We start from the raw sequence: 21660 nt of genomic DNA, 5'->3' as shown, positions 1-21660 counted from the left end.
GAAAATCAGTGTGAGGGCTCATTCTGGATGGCTGAAGTTCATTATAGGGTAGAGCTGGGGTGCTGGCTCTAGAATATCAGTGAGGGGTTCATTCTGGATGGCTGAACTTCAGTCCAAGGCTGGCACTCTGCTCACCCAACGCAGGAGTCTTCTGGACTCTTGGCTGGGCACGGCCTCTGGAGGCCATCTCCTCCTCTTCTCACTGATTCTCGGACCATTGTCAGTCAGCACCATCTGTGTCATCTCCATCAGCGGCTGGGGTCAGGTCTCCTTGTCTGAGTCGTGGTCATGGTCCCCAAGGTGGTTCTTTCACTCAGCAAAGAGGCCAGGCTCAGTCCCATATACTTACCATTGGACCTGCCTGCTCTTCTCCCAAGGCTCCTCCCTTCAAGGGGGACAGAGGGGGAGAGAAAGAGGAGGAGGAAGGAGGAGAAGGAAGGGGGAGAAGAGAAGGAGGGAGGAAGGGAAGGAAGAGGAAGAGGAGGAGGAGGAGGAGGAAGGAAGGGAGAAGGAGGACAAAGAGGGAGAGTCAGAGGGAGGGAGAGGAGAGGACTGAGGGGGAGGAGAAAGAGGACAAGGAGGAGGTGGCCATGGCAGTGGCAGTTGTGGCCACAGTGGTGGTGGCTGTGGCTGTGGTCTTGTGGCAGTGGTTGTAGCAGTGGCAGTGGTGGCCGTGGCCACGGTGGCAGCTGTGGTGGCCATTGCAGTCAGCCTCTCCCTCGTCCCGGGGAGCCAGGTGTGTGGACTGCAGGATCCATCCAGACTCGGGCCCAGCACCCCTCCCTTGCTCCCCAGCACCTCCACTCACCTGGAGGGCTGCTGCTCACACAGACTCACCCTCCTCCGTGGGGAACGGGGCACAGGCTCCTCCCCAGGCCTGGCCCGCACTCCCGCCACCAGGCAGGGGCGTCTGAGGCTCTGCCTCTGTGGACCACATGGCACCCTGCTCAGGCACCATCTTGAGCAGTAAGTGCTGGCCCCAGGGTCCCGACCATCCACTGCACATCAGTTCCAGCATGAGATTGCCCAGCCAGGCCCCTGACAAGACCCTGGGGGACGTGTGAGGAAGAGGATGACTCACAGCCCCCGGGGCATCCCCTCTGGGGCTCCAGGGACCAGGGTGGTGAGCTCAGCCCAGAGCCTCTCTTGGCCTCCAAAGCCAGACTTCCTCTACCTACCACTCTATATTTCTTTCTGGAAAGAAACCTGGCATCCCAAGATCATTAGAAGATGGGGGCCCCAACTGGGGCTAATTCACCCAAACATGCATCACCCCAAGGACCTCCACGAGGCCAGCTCCAGCTTTGCTTTGGTGCAGCCCCAATGGGCAGGGGACAGGCAGCTCTGTGAGATTTGCATTGGCTTCCCTGCCCCTCCCCACCCGTCATGTGCCCGGAGGGGGGGAAGCCCCAGCAAGACAGGATGCCCGGCATTCACCATCCTCATATTAGGAGCACATCCACCACTGCTTTTGTTAAGACAAGAAACACATTTATTGAGAGCACAATGGGGTGTGCCAAGCCCTCTGTTTTTGAATCACGTCACAACGCTCCTCACAACAGCCCTGTGAGGTAGGTGTCTGCGCCCATTTCACAGATGTGGACAATGAAGGCTCAACAGCTCCCCCAAGTCTTGGGGTTCATGGGGGGTGGGCAGGGGTCAAGCCCACGTGTCTGACCCCCAGGCCCGCGAAGTCCATCAGTCACAGGGTGGTCTCTACTCAAAGGGAGGCCCCGGGTCCAGAGTCTTTGGGTCCAGCCTGTCCCGTGGGAATGTATGCAGGGCGTCCCCGTGGCTGTGGAGGCTGAGAGAGACACAGTTGCAGATGAAGGCCACCTGCTCCCGGTCTCACTGGCTGACCAGAGTTCACATGCAGACAGGCAGGCCAGGGGAGGGAAGAGGAGGCCAAAGACCTCTTGCGCAGGAGATTGGGGCAACAAGGGAGAAGGCCCTGGCTCTGGAGCAGCCGTGGGGGGGGAGGGAGCACCCAGCCACCTGCTCAGCCCACCCACCTAGCACCTCCCACCTCTGGTGCCCCGTGTGCTATCCTGCACTCCTCCTACCTGCAGACCAGAAGCATAACTCTAGCCCACACACACCATAGCCAGGAACCTCTGGTTTCCTTCACCTCACTCACCCAGAATCTAGAACTGATGGCCTTTCTAAAAACTATCCCAGCTCTCCTGCCCTACCCACTACCTAGTCAATTTAGGTGATTTTCTTTAAAAAATCAGCCTCATCCTTTTCTGGGGATTTTCCAAAAGTTCTCCCTGATCCTCCCACTTCTGCCTCAACCCTCTCCCCTCCAAACCTGCTGGCCCTCTGCATTTAAAAGCAAACCCTTCCCTCCACTGTCACTACCTCCCCGCAGCAGGCTGGGTACTCCCCATGCCTTCCCTCTGCCCCAGAGCCATCTGGGCCAGCACAGCTCCAAGGAGCACAGGGGTCTATAACCAGCACCCGCAGGCAGCAGCCAGGCCAGGCCTGCCAGGAGGACAGGGGTGAGGGCACCTGTGGGCCAGGTAGCAAAGCACCTATTTTCACATCAACAATCTTGTTGAATCCCACAATCAAGGCGCACCAGGCAAGTGTGACTACTTCTGGGTTACAGGTGAGTAAACTCACCCAGGCCACACAGTCAGTCAGGAGCTAGGAGGGCCTTGACCCCAGACCCTGATTCCGACGAGGTACAGACCTGGCGTTCCCACTGCCTGCAGCATTTCCACAGATGGGAAAACCAAGGTGCAAGGTGGTTCTAGTCACCTGCCCAAGGCCACCAAGTTGGCACATGGTAACACCAGAACCAGAACCCAAATGTATAAGACCTCTGGAGCCCACCCCTGGGCTTTGCCCATGCACTGTTCTTTGGGGGGGAGAGAATAAATAATGAAAGGAATCACTGTTTGGGGTTTGGCACGTGCCTCACAGGTCAGTGCTGTCACCAATGGTGGGGACAAAGACTCTTCAGGCGGAACATCCTCCCTTCCCCTAGGACACAGGCTTCCAGGACCCACAGCCAGCCTCAGAGATGGCGTGGAGATCGCCAAATGCCACACTATCAAAGTCACCCAGGCCACAATACCAACCCTGAAGAAGTTTTATTCTAGATATAAATATTGCCAAAATTGTGCTTCCATAGGGAGGGGCCCTCCAGTGACCACAGTTTCCCTGGAGGTGAGACCTCAGTGCGGGCTGCCTCCCTCGGTTTCCCCTGAAGAGCCTTTGCTGAGCTAACACACCTTTCCTCTTAAAGAAAGACACGGACATCAGCCAGGCGGTCCATTCAGCCCTTCTCGTCCACTTCAACTTGCCCTTGGTCAGTGAGCATCTATTAGGTGCCTACTAGTGCAGGAAGACAGACTGTGAAGGGTCAGAGCAGTAAAGGCCTCAGTGCGGGAGGCTTAGGACCTCCCTAAGCCTCTGCTTTCTCACCTGCCCTCAGGAGACAAGGCCCAGCCCTGCCCACCTTGAGGGACACTAGGCCCCTGAGAGAATCCTTCATCCCTTGGTCTCACGCAGGCCAGGCCAGAGGCCCATCGAGCAGCAGACACTTAAACACAGACTCAAAATCCCCTGAGAGGAGGTCCCTAGGTACCTGTCCCTACTGCGGGGCCCCAGGGAACAGGAAGTGGACATGGTGCAGACACCAAAGGCTACACTGCAAGCCCACTGAGCAGTGCCTGGGGAAGGCACAATCTGGGAGGTTATGCTAGGGCTCCTGGGTGGCAGGCAGGGCAGGGGGAAAGGGGCGATGACCAACACAACACTAGAGGCTCAGATGGCTGCTGGAGAGACCAGGTTGACAAGACCAAGAGCCATAAAGGCTGGCCAGAGCCTGGCCACGGAGGCGGTGAACACCAGAGGCCAAAAGGGGACAGGGGAAGCTTTTGTGGGGTGGGGGTGGGGAGCAGGATGGATACCCAACTCAATCCGCCACCAGCTGGCTTTTGGGGCTGTGAGAGCAGAATACTGCTTCCCCACATGCCAGAGACAAAGGCCGGAAAAGGAAGTCACTAGTCTAGTAAAGAGGCCCCCATCCGAATGGGATCTGCATGGGATGTCCCATGTGACTCTTGCCAGAGCAGCAACCACATCCCCACATCTAACTAGGCACTCCGGAGGGGCGTGGCCTCCTTCCTCATCCCTGCATCCCCTCTGCAGAGCGTTGCTGGGCACACATGGCGACGGGGACACACTGGGGTGCATTTGCTGAGCTCTGATGGGCTGAGCCAGAGTAACTTGTTTGGTGGAGTCCAAAGAGCACAGGCCACTCACACAAGACTGTGATATCCTAGCTCTGATGCCCATATCCCTGATTCTCAATTTGCTCATCTGTAAAATGGGCCCACAGCCCAATTAGCATAGGGTAAAGTGTCTAAGAGCCCCAAGCTTGGCACCAAGCTCACGGAGGATGTTGAAGACTGATTTCTTTTTGTTCTAGACAGGGAAAGGAGGAAAGGCAGAATGAGGACATTAGGAGCACCAGGCCTCTCCGCTAAAAGGTAGACGGGGTTTTAGCCCCCCAAACCCTGCCTCATCTTCTCTCTAAATTGCCCCCCCCCTTCCTCCCTAACAAAGTAAACCAGGGGCCTATGGGAGTGTTCGCAGAAGTGCCCACTGACAGGTGCAGCAAACCCAAAGCGTAGCAAGTCTGGCAGCTCCAACCTGCGCAAGGGAAGTGACGGCCTGTGATGGGGGGCGGGGGACCTCCGAGGAAGGGAAAAGCCATCTCTCGTCAATCAACCAAATATCTACCCTAGGCCCACATCACTAGACACTTGCAGAGGGCCCTGCCTGTGTCGTACAAGATCCACTGACTGTGGAAACGCAATCTCAGGATAAAGTCAAGGCTGTCTTTTTATTATTCACTTGGGACTAGGAAAGGCATTGCTGATGCTTTCGAGACAAGCCCCAGCGTACGACCACTCCAAACGAAAGCCAGCATCCGCATAGCAGCTCCTGGCCCTCACAACAGCCCTGTGAGGTAGGCTTTCTGGTGACCCACAGCTTAGAGAAAAGGAGACCAAGGGTCAGAGAGGCGAAGTGATTTGCCCAGCATGGCACAGTTAAGTGGCCCCAGGGCCTTCCATATTCTAAAGCCTCGGATCTTCCTAACACAAAACACAGACTCTCATTGGACAGCTGAAGTTCCATCACGTGATACCCAAAACAAGAATCCTGGTTTTCAATCAATACATGGCATACAAAAGTCCGTAAGATACAATATAAATTGTTAACAGGTTAATTAAGAGCAAAATACAATCTCGTAGAAAAGGCTGTAAACACCTGCCGCTTGCAGTTGGTTACAATTTCGTTAGCTATTCATCCATTCAGAAAAATAGAACGAGCCCCTACTGCTCCATAGGCACGTGTTAGGCACCCAGACTGTTGGCATTGGAGCCCAAATGTCATCAGCGGGGAGAGGGGACATCAGGAAGGGGACAATGCAGTGTCTTTGATTGACCACTGGTACCTAATAATTTTTTTTGGGGGGGGGCCACCACTGGGAGGAGCCTCTTGAAAAGGGACACATGTAGAGGCCGCCCACAGGCCAGACACGGTTAAGCACTGCCCAAAAGCCAGAGAGCAGGGCCGACCTTTCGTAGAGGTGAGCGGACACGTATCCTTGGGGTGTCCAGGGGCATTGCCCAGAGTCCACCAACCCCTAGCGTAAAAGTACCTGCCCAGATTACTCCAATCCAATCTTAAAATGGCATACAAATTTAGCATTCTATCCCGCAATAGACCCCTGCAAGTTTAGAAAAAGTTATCTCCCACTAAGCTGCCTGAGTGAGGCAGCCCCTCCCAGCCTTGTGTCCTCACTGCCCTGGAGCACCCCGGGGACACGCACATCACCCTTTCAGAATCGCAGCTGAAAGTCATGGTTACATTAATCCTCACAACAGCCCAGCAAGGTGGGTGTCGTGGTCCCCCAAAGAGACAGGCTCAAGCTTTCACAGTAAGTTAAGTCACACAAGTTTGTCCAGCTCCAGGGTCCTGGCTTGCCTGTCACACTTCCTCTCCACACAATGTAAAATTCATAATTCCAGGTAGAGCCCCCAGGACACTGTGTCCTCCCACCCAGGCAGCAGGGGGCTCAGGGAGGGTCTCACCTGGCCTGGGACCTGCATGAACACACAGGGCTGTGCCCAGAGTTTGCAAAGTGCCCTGTGCTTTGGACGCCCAGAACTGCCAATGGATTTTTCTGTGCAGACTCCTGCCCAGGACGTGATCCTTGTCCCCCACATGAACAATCATTCCCCCAATTTTCTCTAAATGGAGCTAAGCATTAACTATCTTGAAAGGGACAGGAATGGCTCTAAGATCGCCTCCGGGAAAGGTCAGAGTGCTGTAATGACTTGAAAGCCTGCTCACTGCTGGAGTCAGCCGCTCATCCAGACCCCCCAGCTCTCATCTGGGCCTCCTGAGGATATGGGCTATGATTTCTGAGCACCCAGGGAGCACAGTCTGCTGATTACTAATCAACCTCATTTTACAAGGAACAAAGTTGGAGAGGGTAATCAAACTTGCAGTAGGGCTCAGATCTAGAAGTCTGAGACAAATCGAAGATCTCATCTTATTACCAACAAAGAAACTCAGCCCCTCTGCAAACACGTCCACCTTTCCTTTCAAAAGGCGATGTCAGGATGAGTCCTTGCGAGCTGGCTCCAGTATAGCACTAGCTAATTTTTTAGATGTGTGTTGACTGTGAGTGAAGGAACGGAGGGAGTGGAGGGATGGACAGATGGGTGACAACCACAGCCATCTGCTGGAGGATACGGCGAGGCTGAAGGCAAAGCTTGCGGTAGGGACCAAGCGCCAGGCAGGGCGGGGCCTTGGGAGACATCTCCACTCATAAGTGGGAGGGCTCGGCCCCAGGCCGCTCTGGGACCCTGACCCTGGGTCACAGTCATGGGGTGATGCATAGGAAAGCACCAGGGGCAGAAGCCGTGGGAGTGACAGTGGCAGATGACATCCAGCTGGGACGTGCTCCGAGCGGTGACCCCAGAGGAGGAAGCGACAGATAAGGGTATTCCCTTCATGACCATAGCCCATGGCACTCTACAGCCCGCCCAAAACAGATAGGTTTGCTCTCAGGAAATGGAAAGGCCAAAAGCACCAGGTCGAGAAATGTAGGCTGAGAGTATGGACGGATGGATGGATTCAATTCATGTTCAGAATCATGACTGGCCTCCCAGGCTCCAATGCCGAGATAGACATGGGGGTGAGGAATTCGACACAGGCAAGCAGCACTTGGTGCTATAGTAAAGGGTCAGGGGAAGAAGCCCTCCACCCAGAGAGGAGGGTGTTCTGGAAGGCAGGGGCGAGCCCCCCTGGGTAATGTGCCCTCCCCAGATGGCTGTGACTGACTGTTGAGTCCTGGCTAGCTGTGGGGTAGGACATGAGGGGAAGGACATGAGATCCATTCTGCTCCTAAGATCATGGGATTTAATTGCCCCAGTTGAAGAAAAATTGAAGGACAGTCTCCATGAGTCCTGATCCAAAATGTCCCATTTGTCAACTAAACCTCAAAGACCACCATCAAGGCACTATGTGCAGGCCAGAACACAGGGACATCTGACACATCGCAGGGCCCTGGGAACCCAATTCCCCGAAGAGGTAGGAAGAGGGCCTGGCTTTCTTGAGGTACAATAGGGTGGTGACTGGGCTAATGAGAAGCCACCAACTAACTGGACAGGGTGCTGGGCGTGGGTGTCTGGACCTCGGGGGAATCAAAGAGCTATTCCTGTCCCACAGATGAACACAGGGTGAGGTTAGTTTATAGACCATAAGTGCACGAGCACACCCAGGGGATACAACCTCAAATGTCCCCTACCTGCCAATGCACCCATTTCCCAGGGACGAGCAAACCCTAAAGTCAAACAGACATGAAAGCCCAGCTAGTCCAGCCCCACACCACTACTACATCTCCTTCAGGCTGCCCTCTCTGAGGGGCTGCCTGCCTGGTTCCCTGAATGCCTCCGGTGACAAAGGGGCTCACTACGCCCCCAGGACACCCTTGACCATTCTTTTCAGAAAGCCATGACCCGGTGGACTTGGACAAACAGTTCACAGAAAGTAAAATGCAATTTGTAAACAGACATAGATGAAAATGTTCAATCTTCATTAGTAATCAAAGCAATGCAAGTTAAAATGCGACAGAAGCACTTTTCAACAGCGATTAAATGAGCGATAGCCTAATAAAATACTCATACATTGCTGGACATTGTAAAATGCTCTAAGCCTCCTGACATTAATCAATATCCATACAAAAATCCCTGGCCTTTCTTTCAAGAAGCCCAACCATAAAAAATTCATTCATCCATTCGCCAATCCATTTATCCATCCATCCTTCCATTCTCTCATCCGTCATCCAACACTCAGTCACCCACTCACAGCTCCATCCATCCTTCCAGCTGCTCATCTAACAAACATTTATTTAGCATCTACAACATGTTGGGCATTGCAGGTGCAAAGGTCAACTCAACAAGCTCCTTGCCCTTATGGGGCTCACAGTCTAGCAGGAGAAACTGACACCTAATGAGGCAGTGATAATGTCAGCATGTAAGAAAGTAATTCATAAGAATAAAAAGAAAACGTAGGTGAGCTAAGCCATTAGTTGTGGCATAATTTATAATATTGAAAAAAGATAATTTATGCATAACAATAGCAAAATGGTTTTGCAAATGACACCATGGCCACTCAATAGGATGCAGCCGGTGGGGTTAGGAAGACTGTGGAACAAAGAAAAATGGTAATGACAGAATATTAAATGAAAAGGGCCGGATGCAAAAAAAGCATAGTGGTGAATAACGGCAATTAGGTTGAACAAAAATGGATGCTAATAAGAAAAAAAAAATAGATGCCCATTTTAAAAAAGAAGTGTACCCATAAGACAAATTTGAAGGCAGAACAAAAGATGGGACATGTCGTGCTGAGGTGCGGAGCCATTTCCTCCTGCTCTGTGTAGGCCATGTGCTGTCCACGCCATTTGCATTAGGAACACAAGGGGGACCTTGGCCCATCTGTCCCAGAGGCCCATCCTCCACTCCATCCTCGGGAAGGGTGGCCCTGAGGCCAGACTTCCTGAGGAAGGAGATGGGGGGTCGCAGGGGGAGGCCAAGGAGAGTTACAGCTCCCAGTGTCACCAGGAAAAGGATTTGCGTGTGAGGTGTAGGCAAACATCAAAGTCAAGAGAGAAAAATCTGTCCTCATTTTTAAAAGTTCAAAAAAAGAAAGAAAGAAACCCACACTTAAGACAGGCCCTGATCAGGCAGGAGTGCTGCGATCCCAGCTCAGACCTCGTGGGTTATGAAAAGCAGCAGGTGGGGAGCATGGCAGAAGGTTCTAGCCCTGGCTTCCATGCCATCAGGAGACCTGTCCTAAATCGCAGAATCCTAGAACCCTTTGAATTCCCAGAGCCAAAGCCCCTAAGAGCCCTGATCTGCCCCTCCTGGTCTCAGCATAGAGAATTCATCAACCCAAACCCACCAGCCCTCCAGGCCATTAGTGGGTCTCTCTGGAGCTTCTCCCATTGGCCGGGTTTGACCCACTGCGACCCCTCGGGGCAGCCCCCCGACAGCCCCTGATGTTGGGAGAAGGCTCTCCTGGATGCTTGCTTGTTTCCTCTCTCCTCTTGGAGCATTGCCATGCCCCCTCTTTCTCCCCTCTGCACCCCATTCTTCATGTCTTCTGGGTCTTGTCTGACTTTTCAAACAACCGCACATGGGTTCTTCCAAAAGACTCTCCTGGTGGCACTCTGCCCTGAGCCCCTCTGCCCCACCCTCACCCAGCAGCAACCTTTGGGCTCATCAGGGAGAATCCTCAGAGACCCTGTGTTAGCAGGTGCCCCTAGGGATAGTAAGTGCACCCCCAGGCCCCAGGCCAGCTGAGGCAGAGCCCAAAGCTCCCAGATTCCAAAAGAGGTGGCACAGAAGAGTGCTCCTGACTTGTGAATTTCATGCCATTCATATCCTAAATGCTGTCGCCATCCATTCAGGACCTGTGCTAGAAGCAAGAGAATCATCCCTGGTCTTCCTCCCTCCCTGCTGTCTACAGACCCTGTAGCTTTGAGTCCCATGCCCCCCACTCTGTGGCCCTCAGCTCAGCCCTTCAGCATCTGCACTAGAGCAATAGCCCCACCTGCACCTGTGCTGCCACTCCCTGCTCCCACCCAATGCCTAAAAGTCACTCTGAGCATTAACCCCCCACACCCGACCCTCCTGGTCTCCACATGCTCCCTGCCACATATCCTGGGTCAAGCCAAGCTGTGCTCCTCCTGCTCTGGGCATTTGTTAAGAATCCAGTTTTTTAAATGTCTCAAATAGGGACTGAGCTGTCAAGGAGGACTGTTTTTACAGACACACACAGGCACCTGACACACAACTGCACATGACACACACAGGCACATGACACACAGCTGCACAGATCCTGTTCATTACAGAGAGAGGGGACTCGACCGAAGTGGGAGTCCCTCAGGGAGGAACATCAGGAGCAAACAACTCTCCAGGTCTCCCCACACAGCCCCCGGAGAAGACACCTCAACACAGTGCAACGCACTTTCTGTCAAAATACAGAACACATCATGAACAGTTGAGAAGACAGAGAGGCCTTGAAACGGGCTCTGGGGATGCCACGTCAAGGGGGCCAGGATCCCAGGACCACTTGTGCAACCCTGGGGGCTGAGGTGCACTTGCCCAGGAGCCCTGAGTTGAGAAGGGTGGGCACCCTGCCCCATGGAAGATCAGGTTGGAGGACACCAGGGCACACTTCAGGGAGTTGAGAGAACAAGGCTCCTGGTGATTTGCCCAGGGCTCCTGGGTCCCTGGGTTCCTGGGTCACATTTCTCATGCACTTCTGGCCACTTTTTCGCCTTTCCCCTGCACCAGCACCTGGATGTGACGAGGCGCCACCCAGGATGGCAGGCAGTGGGCGTGGCCCATGCTCCACCCAGGGCCTCCTGCTCCCTAACCCTCTGCTGCCCCCTGGCGGGAAAAGCCTCCCTCACAGGGACCCCGCAGGTGACCCATGCCCAGGGAGGGGCAAGATGCCCACCGGGCTTCACACCACTTGTTCACGCAACCTTCTACGGGGCCCAGGACCTGGGCCCTTCCCGCCAATACAGGGCTATGCATAGGGCACTGCCAACAGAGATGAGCATTTACCCCCATCATCAACCCAAGCAGGGAGCTGATGCCATTCCAAGTTTACAGAAGGGGAAACTGAGGACGAGAGAGATGACGTGAAATGGCCCACATAGCTAGGATGTGGCAATGGCACTCCAAGGTCAGGGTCTTCCCGAGCCAGCTCCTCCCTGCCAGGTAAACTGCCCATGACAAGCACATGCCAACGGCCCTCCCTTCCTGGTAATCGCTTCATTCAGCTGGCTAGAACACAAAACTGGCAAGAAGGTTCCTTCCTCCCTTCTGTCTTTCCTTTTGTCCTTTCTTCTTTTATTCCTACCTTCTTACCATCCTTTCTTCAGTCAGTCATTCATTCATTTAGATTTGATTCCTTTGAGTACGTACTTCAGTAGTGCAGTTCTAGATTAATCGGAACCCTTGGTTCATGAAGCCCTCCCTTCACAAGTCCTATTTATTTCTTCGTGTGCTGTTTTTATTCCTTATTCCTGTCTTCTTTCTTTCTTCCCAAATTTCACCTTTCTCCTTTTACTCTTCCTCACAGTCTCATTCTTAGAAACTCAGGTGCACAAAATCAGATGAATCAGGACCCGCGTACAACAGCCTCAGCCCTGGTTCGGGAGGCACCGTTTCTCTCTCTCCTTTCATTCATTCACTCACTCATCTGTCTTTCCTTTCTTTCTTATTCTGGGTAATTTTGTCACTTATTAGTCTCCTGTGAACATAATTGTATCAGTCAAGATCCCACGTGCAAAACAAACATTGCTGGAGCATGTATTTATTTGCATTTTGCAACCTCTCTTCCCTGCATCTAGTCACCTTTTACAGTTAAGCATTTATTCTTTTATTTATGGACCTCAATTGCGTGCATTTTATTTTATTGTTGGAAGATGCATGCAGCCGTGTTTTGGGGGCCAGGTATGTTCCTCTATTTTTTATTTATTCTTTGAAAGGTGTAATGTATTTATCTCTTTAAGGAGTATGTATGTGAACCAATTATAACCCCTGTTCAGACAACCTCTCTCAGCCATGCATTTATCACTTCGCTTGGTTGTTCACTGCATTTCCTTTTTTCTCTTTTGCTTCTTTTTTTAGTCTCTCCATTTTTCCTCCCCCTAGGAAAACGGGGTCTGGATTATCTCATCAATCTTTAGGATTAATGACAACCTCATTACTAATCCTAACAGATCTTTCCCTTACAGATACACCCATGTATGGGTTACCTTTTACAGGTTTTTTATTTTTCCTTTCCTTTTCATTGAGTTTCATTTTGCTTTTCCTTATCTCTTTTTTTTTTTTTTTTTTTTTTTGACAATGACACCTTCTTTCTTGCATCTTTTTTCTCTCTTAGGGACCTTGGGTGCCCTGGGCAACACTTCTCTGCCTGTTCCAGGCATTTCCATTTCTAGTTCAGTTGCCCATGTGCCCATTCATTCTTTCCGTCACCCTTTTATTTCAATATTTATCCTTTTATTTGTGGACCTCAGGTGCACAGAATTGGATTAACCGTAATCTGTGGTTCCCGGAGCCTTCTCCACACCGGTCCATGAGGGGCTGCTCTTTTGTTCATTAATTCCCTGAACTGCTGATTAGGTTTGGGATTTATTTCACTATCTCAGGAGCTCAATTTTGAGTTAGTCATAATTCTTGCTGCCTTCCCTCATTCTTTGTCCTTGCATGGACCTCTCTCTCACATACTTAATGTATTTATTTATTCATTCAGTATGTTTTTATTGCTTATGTCCATCTTATCGTGATGTTCTATATTCCCTCTTTTCTTGCTTTCTCTTCTTTGCATTCTTTTATGTCTATGAGCCTTAAGTGCTAAAGTGAATTCATTAAAATCAGTGTTCCTCATTCACCCATTCATCCGCAATCCCTCCTCCACTTACGCTTTCTTTTAGGAATTCGCTCTTTTATTGATGAACCTCAACTTTTACTATTTATTATGTTTAATGGACAAAGTATATTCATTGTATTTAAGTACTTATCCAGGAAGTGCCTTTTCTTCCATATGTCTATTTTAATTTCTTTTCCTACATCTTCCTTTCTCCCATTCTTTCAATTTTTCCAACTCATTTTCTTACATTCTTATGGAAGGCATCCCCTCATTCCCTCATTCATTCTTTTACTGGTGGTATTTTTTATTATTATTTATAAACTTCAAGGCCGCAGATCTGAATTCATGTGAACAACTTGTGTGAACCAGCTCCCTTTCATAGATTTAATTGTTCCCGCTAACTTATTATCTGTTTCACTTTTGCCGTTTTTTTCCGTTTTTATTTTCCCCGCCTGATTGTTTGTATCACTCTTTGTCCTTTTCTCTCTTGCAGTCTCATTCTTGTGGAGATCAGCACACAGAGGGATGACCCTCACCCTCTCTGCGACAACCTCCTCATCGGTCAATGCAAATCTTTTTCTCATTCACTCACTCATGCGTTCACACATCCATTCAGTCTTTCTATTTAAACACTTACTTTACACTTCTAGAGGGCAGGTGCGCCTAATTGGATACATCACAATCTGCAGTTAATGGCCCCATTGAAGTCGCCCCTTGTATATTTTTGCTTTGAACCATCTCTTGGTTGAGTGGGTATTTGTCCATCTCAGAAACACAAGTGTGAATTAACCAGTGTGCTTGGTTCACACACCCGTCCATTCCTGTTCCCAGCATGGCTCTCTCTTACGTCTGTATTTATCTATTTGTTAATACACTGCCTTTCTTCTTTTTTTATCTAATGTTTACATTTTTTTTCCCCCATTTTTCACGATTTCTCTTTCACTCTCTCCCGCTTTCTTGCATTTTTTCATTCTTTGGAGCTCGGTTGCCATGGACTGATAGACCAGAAAGCCTCCCGTAAACACCCGCCTTTGGCCCCTGCAACTCCCTGTCTCATCCATTCATTCATTCATACCTCCCTTCCTGCTTTCTTTCTTTCTATCAGGTATTTGTTGCTCTATTAGTGGAATTGGGTGCTCAGATTTTGAACCGTTATTATGAGTCCGAACCTAAGCCTCTCGTGGATCTACCCATTTAACTGTTTGGCAGTTTTTGCCATTTTGCCATTTCTTTCTCTCCTGTTACAACTTGCCATATCTCCTCTCTGTTCCTTGCCTTCTTTCATGCTCGAGGAGCTGGGGTACCCAGAGGGGACTAATTACACCCCCAACACCCTCATCAGGAGTGCCTGCAGGGCTGGTTTCTTTAGATACCGATTGACTTGCTCATGTACATATTTATTATCTTATCGATAGAAGTGTGGTTTTAGACATAGACTACCCATAACTTTTAATTCATGATGCTCTTTAACCATTACCCCAGCACTGCTTTTTTTTTTACCATTAATGTAATTCTGTACTTAACATGTTACCTTTTTTTCCTTGTTTCTTGGTTTTTATTGATACTTTATTTTATTCTCTCTTTCTCGTGTCCTTTCATCTAACAGACCTCAGTTCCCAAGACTGGATGACTCAAAACCCTCAAGGCCCCTCTCCCACGGCACCTGGGTCCACAGACTTCCATTCTTCACCTTCATTCATTTATTCCACCAAACATCTGTTACTGTTTTTTTTTTTTTTTTTTTTTTTTTGGCTTTCTTTTATTTAGGCATTTATTTATTTATGTGGAGACTTCAGGTGCCCAGACTTAGATAACTTTGGGTTAAGAAGCACACTCTCATCTTTGGCTTACTGGGTCCTACGTCTTTTTTCACTGACCTTTTAACTCTTTCTCCACTGTTTGTTTATTTTTCTATGCCAGGAGCACATATTAATTAGGATCAACTCGGATTAATCCTTTGCTTGGCTTCTAACAACCTGACATGGTTCTCCTTACATACTCATCCTCCAATTGTTTTGTCTTTCTTCCTTTTAATTGTTCGCCTGCCTCTTTCCTTTTTCCTTCTCCCTTGTGATCATTTGCTCCCCTGTCTTGGATCTTGTCACTTCAATGGGCCTCAAAACCCATCGTCATCATTGGTGTGCACATTTCCACTTCTCACTGACTCTTTCATTTGGCTTTTATTCTTTTACTGACAAATGTCAGGAGCATATATTTGAATTATACATATCCCTTCGTCCATGATGACCTGACATTGGTTTGTGTGTTGCTCTATGTACTTATTGATACAATATTTTGTTGATTAATATACTGATTACTCATGCATCAAAGTGGATGAGCCACAGCCTTGCTCAGTGTACACTTTCGCCCTGGCTCGTTTACTTCTTTACCTATTTAGTTGTTTGTTCATTCCTCCTTCCTTCATTCATTCACTCATCCAATTATTGATTACATAATATAATAGATACCAGTGAAGCAACCTCCCAGCAAGAACACCAGAACATTCACGATATCTTAGACCTGTCTGCTTCCTCCCGATGAGTTAACCACCAAGATATACAAACCCACAGTCCAGAAACACATACAATGGCAGACGTAGAGCAAAGACACAGTCAATTAGTTTACTATCAGATCCATCCGGGGCTCCCGCCCTACACACCCTGAGGTAGATCTGAGGTTAGGGCTCACATTCCCCAGGACCCCTCCACAGGGCAGGCACTTCCCACCCTGCCTCTCTGGACCCCTGTGAATGGCCATCCCCATGAGAAACCTGTTTCAAGACTCCAGAATACATAGAGACACATACACGGTACAGAGCCCCCCCAGTGGGAAATGACGGACATGGAGCTCATTTTTTAAAAGGTGGCTTTGTCTGTAGCAATATAAAAATATTTTGGCCTTTCAAGGCCAATACAAAAGGAACCGGCCATTACCATCGCTGAGTGTCTCAGTCCCAAACAATACAGAATTTGAAGAGGTTTAGCCGGAAACTTTGAAGACAGAAAATCTGCCCATTATGTTTTCCAGACATTTTGAGGGGGTGAGCGAAGGTCATTGGAGCTCGAAGCCCATTTGAGAGGCTGGTCCCTTGGCCCGCATTTTCTACTTGGCCCTTTGAAGGGCCCCCAGCTCACAGGGCAGTTCCATCCTAGTCTGCCCTGCGGCACAAGAGCCAAAGGGAGTCTCAGTAATGAAAGGGCCATTCATTTAGACGAGTTTTGAAAAAGAAGAAATTCTTTGGGGGTCCGACACTCGAAGCCGTCTATAGAATTCTTTTGCCACAGAGACAACACAACGAGGCTGGGGCCCCTGTCTTAGAACACAAGCCTCCAGGTCAGCACTCGGCTTGGCTCACTGGGCACCCACCTCCCCATGAGCAGACCACCAGCCAGTGCCTGCCCGTCCCTCCCACCAGGCTCACTGGGCAGTGTGCTCTGGGTGGCAGCCCCCAACCTGCACAGCAAGGCCACAAATGCGTTCTTCATACTCTGGCAACTTACGATTTAGAGCTGGGGATGCTAGGGTCCCATGTCCAAGGTCCTGTCCCATGTAGAATTCTGAGTGAGGCTTCAGCTGCAAGAAGAAAGCACTGTGTCACTAAACAGAGCCTCGCCCAGGCCGGCGAGAAGGAAGACGACAGTGGCTGAGGGTGAAGCAGGTGCTCCCCGACCTCCAGCAAGTGGGATGGGTGAAACCAAGCATTTCTTGTTCAGTTCACTTACACACTCAGTCACCCTGCTCTCTATAGAACAGATGGGACAGGTGAAGGGACATGGGACATGGGTCCTGAGCCAAGAGCCTTGGGCGGGTGCTGCCCCTGGGGTTAAGTGCTGCTTTGTGGAACCCACAGGTTTAGGGCCACTGCACAGGTGACACCTAAAGTGTGGATGACCTGAAAGGCATCCCTCCTTGAACACAGGGCTTCAGCCTTTGCCCTGGGAGGGGCCCATGGTCCAACAAGGTGCCTATTGGGCAAGCTGGTGGCTGACCCTGGAGGGTTGTGGCCAGGAGGACCAGGGCTGTGGGCTCTGCTAAGGGCTATGGGGTTTTCGGTGGGTGTTTCCTCAAACCGTGGCACATACTTCATGGGACACAAGACAATTTCAGGGATGCCTGAAAAGACATCTTCACTTTAACAATTACATAAAAATGTTAATAGAAACCATGAAACACCATGACCAGGCACATCAAGTCTTTGATGTCCCTCAAGCATGTGCCTTAAATTTTAAGTTTAAAAAAACCAAGTTCAGCAAGGGTGGACACATGACATTATACCTGTCAAAAACCACAGAATGAACGACTCACAGTGTGCTCTATGTACTGTAGTTACTAATCTCGCAACAATATCAGCTTCCCAATTGTAGCAAAGGTGCCCTCGGAATGCAAGACGTTAATGAGAAGGGAAGCTGGGGGTGGGGCTGGATACGGGTCTTCTCTGTACTTTTCTATAAAATGAAAACTGTTCAGAAAAAGTCTATTACTAAAAAAATACATTTTTTAAATGAGCTGATTTTAAAGATATGTTCATAGAGTCTAGGACAGGCAAGCAGGTGGGGTAGAGAGGTGGTCTGCAATGGGGGAGGTCTGAACAGCACTGTGAGGGGTGGGGGACCCAGGGATTGGTCAGGGCAGGAGAATGAAATAGTCCCAGTCTGTTTGAAAACACTCTCTCTGGGAATTATCTTCCCAGTGAGGCATGGGTGGAGGCAGGAGGCCAGGAGAAGACCCCCGTGGGGAGCCCCTGAAGCCCTCCAGGGAGACAAAATGGCAGTGAGAGAGGGACATAGGGTTGGGCAGGGGCACTGGGACAGATCGCAGACTGCAGAGCCACAACAGCACAGGTGCCTGCACCCCAGCCCTCCAGGGACCCCCAAGGCAGGAGGAAGCTCTCCAACTCCCCCTTGCCCTGGCTTAGGCCATCTGCCTGCTGCTGCCTTCGCTTCTCCATCCCTAGGCAGGTCTCTCGCTGGGGCATCCAAGACCCAGCCGGGGCATCCAAGACCCAGCCAGGGCATGGGGGCAGGGGGAACATCTCTTGCTTCCAAATCCTCCTAAAAACTCCTTCCCTGGCCTTGTGCTTCCCAAACACTGTTTTCCCATAATTGGTTGATTTGATAAGAAATGAGAGATCTTGCTAGTAAGTGTTAATGAAGCAGTGATCAGTGTGGGAGACTAAGGAGCAGACCTAGGCTACCTAGAAGCTCCAGGACCACCCCTCAGGCACAGGACAGTTTCCAGCCCTCCCCGCCAGCCTGTGCATGGCTGGGGTGGCCTCTCATCATCACCATGGTCCTAAGATGACAACGGGACTTCAGACCAAGAACACACAGCAAGACCAAAGCCACTGCCATTTCCCAGAGGAGTAAGAGCAGGGTACTTTGGTTTGTTGTCTATGTTTTGTTCTGTTTTCTGTTTTTAATAGGAGCGGGGAAATCAGAAGCAGCACAGAGCATCTGGGTTTTTTCCTTCTTCTGATCCAGGGACCCCATGAACCCTCGGTGCTCCTGACTGTCCTTAATTAACTCTGCATGCAGACCCCAGGCTGCTCTGCTAAGACACAGCCCCGACAAAGTCATGCCTTGGTTGAAAAGCTGCGTGTACCAGCTCTAGGTTTGCCGTGATGTATTAATAACGTGGTGCTGGGCTAGAATCTTAACAAATGTCAGAAAAGCTGCAGAGATGAGTCACTGTCTGGAACCAAAGGAAAACACGAGTCATCCTCATAGAGTCCGAAGGAACAATTGCCAAAAGCATATTTGATCGAAGACCTCCTAAGTGCGTGCACTAAGCCCATGCCCCATGCAGAAAGCGTTGGTGGACATGCCAAAAACATCCTCCTCGGCTTAACAGGATTAGAAAATTCTAGCTCTGCATCTTGAGATTTAAAAAAACTTAGTCTTTTCTGGAGACAAATGGGACCTAACTGATCTGTCGTGTCTTTGGTACAATAACTTACGGATGTTCTGAACAGAGAAAGACATAAAAGGATTATTTTTATTAAAATGTTGAATTCAAGAAATAGAGCCTGTAGTTACACAATAATCAGGCTTGCCTCTGATCTCATATTTCCTACCTATTGAGTAAATACCACTCTCTTACAACTTCCCTGACAAATGCAAGCTCTTTGCAGAGCTAATTTCCTGTACCTTTGTGAAGCCGGAGCCCTGGACATTACGGGCCCATTTATGAAAATGGGAGAGGTAATTGGGACATCTTTTGAAATCATGTCCCCTCTCCCTTGCCGGCCCCCATCAGCCCTCTAATTTTAGTTGGTCAGGTTACAGAGGATGTTTACATATGCCTCTTCCTGGAATTTCAACTCTTTGCTTTAGGAGTGGGCAATTAGAGAGAATTAGGGCCTATTTGGCGCGTGTTTACCGTTAATGGATAGAGCGGCGGAGGCAGGCTTGGGAAAGGCAGTCTGCCAGTCTAATTGAAGCTGGCAATTTTTTGATTCCTCATTTCAGCTCACAGGTATTGTAGCAACCAAGGTCACAAAACAAAAGCCCCAGCCCACCATGGTAATAACCAGGGGCAGGCCTGACTGAAGGTTTCGTGAGCTATTTATTACCACACACTGAAGCACAGAGCAGTAGCTGGAGATGTTTTTCAAGCTGGGTCTGAGACGGGCAGCCAGTGCAGACAGGTTACTGATCACTTTTCCAGAAGTTGCCATCCTGATGGCTTTTTCAGGAAATTCTCAGCTGAGCGGGCCAGGGTGCTAACGGAGGTGTTGCCGAGGGTCTCGTGACCAACAGGCCCAGGGTGAGCCACACACCCTGGGACTGAAGCCCTGGACCCAGTCCCATTACACAAGAGTCACCATGCAGCCCAAAAAGGTTTTCCAGGCCTGGCCAGTGGCCCACCTGTTTGGAATAACGCCCCATAAAATGCCATCCCTACTCCACAGCACACAGGGCCGCCCCTTGGAGCTGCCTGCAGGCATGAGCTCTGACCTACAAGCTCTGTGTTCACACCACACCAATGATGAGGAACTGGCTTAAGCCTGTGACCCCACTGACTGTGCTGGTCAAGCAGGAGCTGGCCACTGACATTGGACTTCCCATCAGAGCCTGCCACCAACTCACTGTGCGGCTTTGGGCAAGGCACTGACCCTCTTAGATTGCTAGTGTCCTTATCTCTAAAGCAGAGAGTCAGTAAAACAATGATCTCCAAGGTCCCTGCAACTCTAAAGGCCCAGCAAACAAGCAAGTAAACAAACTGCAGATGGCCACCCAGGATGCCCCAGGGAACCCAGAGGCCGGCAGAGTTCCCAGAGCCCTCAGATGACCATAGGCCTGCCCTCCCCCGTTTTGCAGATGGGAAAATTGAGGACCAGAGGGCTAGAGGCAGGGGCTGAGGTCACACCCGTAGTCTGGGCTGAGCACTGGCTGGACCCAGCTCTTGGAAGTCTGCTTTCAGGGCCCATCTAGAAATCTCTCCTCTGCCATCTGACAGGTCCCAAGCAGCAGGGAGTATGCCCAGCAGGAGGAAGTGGGTACCCAAGCTAGGCACTTGGGGACCCCAGTCCCTTCCTCTGGTGAAGGGGTCTTGCATTTCCTGCTCTGACATTCTGGGCTTCTTCTGACGGAAAATGTCTAGAACTGACAGGCTACTGCCTCATTTTACAACTGGGGAAACTGAGGCCCAGAAGCCAGCAGCGACATAGTAAAATACAGGCCAAGACAGAGACAGGGGACTTTGCCCCTGGTTCCTCCATGCGGCCCAGGGCCTCAGGGCAATTTGGGGCAGTGCTTGGTGCAAATAGCTTCCCTCCAACTCAAAGGGTCTGCTCACCAGGGGCTGCCCACCCACCAACCCGCAGGCCTCTCTGGTCACAAAAACCAGACCCCTGGACTTCTGAGCCCCCTGCCCCCAATTTCTTAATGTGGCAGGGATGACTCTATGTCCAGCCACATGACAGCCCAGAGAGAGGGCCAGGCAGGAGGAAGGGGTGGCCCAGCTGCGACCTGAGGACGGGCACAGCCGCATGGTCAGCCCCAGCCTCTTGCTCCAAGCTCCCTCCTTCCCTAACTTTCTGTCCTGACATTCCGTCTGCTCAGCCCCATTCTGTCTCTTTGGCTCTGTTTCGGGCATCAGGCCTAGATTGATCAAATTCTTGTTTACAGGCACAGACACTCTGATTCTTCTTTCCTAAGAAACATTTAAAACTCAAGCCCTCGGACCCAAGAGCGAGCACCTCCGGGGTCGCGCGAACGGGTGGCGGGCTGGGCGCGCCATTGTGCAGCTCCGCGTCTGTGCCTCGGAGCTCCCGACACACACACAAGGGCGAGGGGCCCCACGGCAGCCCCCGGGAGGGAACACACACACACTCCATTTCAGGGAAGGTAATTGAGGTTTTCTTCTTTTCATCTGAAGAAAAGGCACCTTCCATTGAAAGAGCGTATTCAGGGAACCTGGGAAAACTCATCTGCACTCGGCCCTCCCAATTATCCCCAGGTGGCTGTTCTCCATGGGGGGCTCCCCCACATTCCTTTCTGCCTGCGTCTTTGTTTCCATCTGAAGCGGCCCTGGGAGCTCCCAGGCTAAGAGTCTCCTCCTTAAGCCCCTGCCAAAGACCCTATTCACTGCGCACAGAGAAGCCAGGCAAAGGTGGTGGGCAGCCTCCCTCGCTCCCGGGGTAGAGGAGTTAAGAACTCTCCATCTGGGTTTTTTCTT

General features: G+C 50.6%; 1 long non-coding RNA gene across 5 annotated transcripts in view; it reads right to left on the bottom strand.

The window, feature by feature from the left end:
* Positions 1-1469: 1469 nt before the first annotated feature.
* The window catches only part of LOC134373329 (uncharacterized), a 31421-nt gene continuing 11230 nt past the window's right edge, over positions 1470-21660 (bottom strand). For all 5 annotated transcript variants that reach the window (XR_010022963.1, XR_010022961.1, XR_010022962.1 and 2 more), the window contains 2 exons: positions 16482-16554; positions 1470-1804 (listed from right to left, as the gene is read on the bottom strand). This is a non-coding gene — a long non-coding RNA (uncharacterized LOC134373329). The remainder of the gene's footprint in view (positions 1805-16481; positions 16555-21660) is intronic.

The sequence above is a fragment of the Cynocephalus volans genome, chromosome 3, assembly GCF_027409185.1.
Source record: "Cynocephalus volans isolate mCynVol1 chromosome 3, mCynVol1.pri, whole genome shotgun sequence".
Lineage (NCBI taxonomy): Eukaryota > Metazoa > Chordata > Mammalia > Dermoptera > Cynocephalidae > Cynocephalus > Cynocephalus volans.
This window is presented reverse-complemented; position numbering and strand designations above follow the sequence as displayed.